We start from the raw sequence: 4,430 nt of genomic DNA, 5'->3' as shown, positions 1-4,430 counted from the left end.
GTAAGAATAAAACCAAGATGCATCACAACGAATAATACCAAGCTTAAGCCTATTTTTGTGACAACTTTCTTCATTCAAAGGTTGCTAATTGATTATTAGAGCTTACGATCTCAAGAGTAATATGACCATTTTATATATGCTCTCTAATAAAGTGATGCATAATATCAATATACTTAGTTCTAGAATGATGTACGGGATATTTAGTCAACTTAATAGCACTAGTATTATCATAAAATATGGGTACATTATCAAATTTTAATCCAAAATCACAAAGAGTTTGTTTCATCCAAATAATTTGTGCACAACAACTAGCAACTGCAATATATTCCACTTCAATGGTGGATAAAGCAACCAAATTTTGTTTTTGAGTAAACCAAGGAACTACCAAGAAATTGAAAAGTCTCACTAGTACTCTTATGGTCAAGTAAACTACTGGCAAAATTTGCATCGAAATATTCTACCAAATTAAATTTAATATCTCTAGGATACCACAAGCCTACATCAATAGTTCCAAGCAAATATTTAAATATTATTTTAACGACATGCAAATATGATTCCTTAGGGTAAGATTGAAATCTAGCACATAGACATACACTAAACATGATATTGGGTCTACTAGCAGTCAAATAAAGTAAAGATCCTATCATACCTCAATAAGTCTTTATGTCCACACATTTACCATTTTTATCTTTGTCAAGCTTGGTGGTGGTGCTCAAAAGACTTTTTGCAATTTTACCTTAATTGAATTTGAACCCCTTGAGCAAATCCCTTGTGTTCTTTTCTTGGCTTGTGAAGATATCATTCTTGAGTTGTTTGATTTGAAGTCTAAGGAAGAAAATAAGTTCTCCCATCATACGCATCTCAAATTCACTATGTATACACTTAGAAAATTCTTCACATAAAGATGGATTAGTAGAACAAAAAATAATATCATTCACATATATTTGCACTAAAAGCATATCATTTTCTTTAACTTTAATAAAGAGAGCAATATCAATTTTTTCTATTTTAAAGTCATTCTCAAGTAAAAAGTTATTGAGCCTATCATACCAAGCTCTTGGAGCTTGTTTAAACCATAAAGAACCTTTTTCAACTTATAAACATGATTAGGCAAACCAAAACTTTCAAAACCCAGAGGTTGTTCTGCATAAATTTCCTCCACAATATAACCATTTAGAAAGACATTTTTCACATCCATTTGATATAAAATAAAATTCTTATAAGAGGCAAAAACAAGCAACATTCTAATAGCTGCTAATCTAGCAACTGGTACAAAATTTTCTTCATAATCGATACCTTCTTCTTGATAATAACCTTGAGCTATAAGTCTAGCTTTATTTCTGCTGATATTTCCATTTTCATCCATCTTATCTGCATTTAATTCCAATTATAGATGCATTAGAAGGTCTAGGGATTAATTCCCAAACTTTGTTCATTTCAAATTGATTTAATTCTTCTTGCATAACTAAAATCCAAAACTCATCACATTCGACATCTTTAAAACTTTTAGGTTCAACTAGAGAAACAAAAGCAAGAGTACTAAATAAATTAAGAGAAAAATGAGTTTTCATACCTTGTTCAGAGTCACCAATAATCAAATCATTGGGATGAGAAGGAGCATATCTTTATTCTTTAGGCATGGACGAAGAATCATCTTCTTTCTTTTCATTGATGCCTACTTCTTGCATATTTGATACAATTTTTTTCCCTTTTTCACTTACAAGTAGACCCATTAGAAAAATTATTACAAATATAGACTCATTAGAAATATTATTAGAAACATTATTACAAGATTCATCAAACACAACATGCATAAATTCCTCAAAAACTAAAGTTCTCTTATTAAAAACTCTATAAGCTTTACTAGTAGAGAAATATCTTAGGAAAATACCAGCATCTGTCTTAGAATCAAAATTTCCAAGCTTTCCTTTGTTATTCAAAATAAAACATTTGCAACAAAAAACTTTGAAATACACAATATTTGGAATTTTTTCATGCCAAAGCTCATAAGGAGTTTTATCTAAAGATAGTCTAATTAAAACTCTATTTAAAAAATAGCACGGGGTATTAACGACTTCCATAAAAAAATATTTAGGTAAACCATTGACCTAGAAAATTCTTGCAAAGTACAATTTTTTTCTTTCAACCACATCGTCTTGTTGAGGAGTCCTTGGAGAGGAAAAATTATGAGAAAAACTATTTTCTTCACAAAAAACTTTTAAAGCATCATTATCAAATTCTCCTCCATAATCACTCATAATTTTATAAATAAAAAACCCTTATTCATTTTGAACTCTTTTAGCAAAACTAATAAAAAATTTTAAAGCATCATTCTTATGTTTTATCATCAAAACCCAAATAAATCTTGAAAAATCATCAACTATCACAAATGCATAATAATTCGCTCCAAAGCTAGCAATTCTAGAAGGGCCAAAAAGTCCATGTATAATAGTTATAGTGGTCTAGTAGTAGAGATTACATTTTTAGATTTGAAAGAAGACTTAGTTTGCTTATTCATTTGACAAGCATCACAAGCTTTATCATTTTCAAATTTAAATTTGGGAAGACCTCTAACTAAAGTGTTCTTAGAATTATTTGAAATTAAGTGCATCCTAGCATGTTGTAGTCTTCTATGCCATAACAAAGAATCATCGTGTAACATGAAAAGACATTTATCAATAATAGTGTAATCATTCAAATCAAGGGTGTACACATTTTCATCCCTATTTTCAACAAACAAGACTTTTTATCACTAGCATTTTCAATTATAGAATTCTTTTTATCAAACACAACTCTAAAATCCTTTATCACACAATTGACTAATACTAAGTAAATCATACTTCAAACCATCAACTAAAAGCACATTTTCAATCAAAGTAGAACAAACATTACCTATATCACCCTTGCCAATAATTTTACCTTTCTTGTTGTCATCAAAGGTTACCATGCCTCCATCCTTTTCAAGAAAGAGATAAACTTGGATTAGTCTCCGATCATTGTCTTGAGCAACCACTATCCAAGTACCACTTATTTTTCTTGGAGGATTTCAAACAAACCTACAAATAAAAAGTTTAAATTTGATTTTTTGATACACATACTTGTTTGGGTCCAAGAGGGTTAATATTTACAAACTTAGGGATCCATTTCATTTTTATATTAGCATTAAAAATATTGGATATAGACAAATGACAAGAATAAGCTTTATGTCCGTACTTGCCACAAAAAAAAAAAAAAAAAAAACAACAACAACAATGATGCAAGGATTTATCTCTAACAACAAATTTATGCACTTTACTCTTCTTGGAGAAATTCTTTCTTGGAGCAATGTAAAATTTTGCTCTTTGAGAAAAAGTTCTTCTTGAAGAAGTAGTGTGGGCGTACTTCAATTTAAAGCATTTAGGTCTAATATGACATTCAGCACCACAATTACGACATATAGACACAAAACTAGATTTAGCATTATTAGACACAACAATAGGCACATTTAAGCTTAGGCACAATAGGAGATTCTTTAACAAATATAGTCTTAGAACTTGAAAGAGTAGGACATTCATCAATATATCCTAAACCTCTCTTATCACCAAAGGGCTTGCCTACTTCAATTATTTTGTCCAATCTTTGAGCACCTATTGTCAACTTTTTAATAGACTCTTTAGTTTTATCAAGTTCTTGCAAAACATTTAATTCTTTTTCTATAAATGATTTAATCAAATTATCCTTTTCACAACCATCATGATTAAGAAATCTAACTTTATCAAGCAATGCATTTTTCTCATTACAAATACAAACATGCTTATCACAAGAGATATTATTCCATCAATTTGCACAACAACTCATTCTCTTTAAAGCAAACAATTTCATCAAGTAAAGACTTATTTTCACTAGTCAAAGTGTTGTATTTCTTCTTAAGCGCAACATATTTTGAACTAAGTTTTTCTAATTCATTTTGCATACTTTCAAAAGCTTCAAACAATTCATCATAAGAAGGGGGTTCTAGAGTTACCTCATCATCAAGTTCATCATCTCTTTCAACCATAATACCGAAGTGTGCCACTTTTTCACCATCATTTCCACTTTCACTTTCACTATTATCATCCCAAGTAGCCTTCATTGTCTTCTTCTTGAATTTTTTAGATGATTTGAAGAGTGGATAATCTATTCTTATATGACTTGGCTTTTTGCATTCATAGCAAATCACCTCATTCTTTTTGCTTTTCACATCTTTTGTCTCTATTTGGGTTGATAGGTATTTCTTGAATTGTTCTTCCTCTTAATGATTTTTTTTGTGCTTGCGTGAAAGATAGGCAACATCATTTTCATCAAGGGCATCCTCATCTTTAGAGTCAACTTCCAAGGAGATGGTCTTTAATGCAATACTCTTCTTTTTTTTGGACTCATCCTTCAAGTGCTCATTCATAGTGATCTATGAG

At 30.1% G+C, this 4,430-nt stretch overlaps 1 long non-coding RNA gene across 1 annotated transcript; it reads right to left on the bottom strand.

Annotated features, from left to right (window-relative positions):
- Nucleotides 1-249: 249 nt before the first annotated feature.
- On the bottom strand, nt 250-4,220 carry LOC150037079 (uncharacterized). Its single transcript, XR_016528736.1, has 4 exons — nt 4,004-4,220; nt 1,574-3,056; nt 1,297-1,371; nt 250-825 (listed from the first exon to the last, which is right to left on the bottom strand). It is a non-coding gene; the product is annotated as an uncharacterized LOC150037079 (long non-coding RNA).
- Nucleotides 4,221-4,430: the final 210 nt, after the last annotated feature.

Source organism: Benincasa hispida, chromosome 3 (genome assembly GCF_027475165.1).
Source record: "Benincasa hispida cultivar pf3 chromosome 3, pf3_genome.v1.1, whole genome shotgun sequence".
Lineage (NCBI taxonomy): Eukaryota > Viridiplantae > Streptophyta > Magnoliopsida > Cucurbitales > Cucurbitaceae > Benincasa > Benincasa hispida.
Note: the sequence above shows the minus strand (reverse complement) of the source record. Positions and strands in the feature narration are given on the sequence as shown.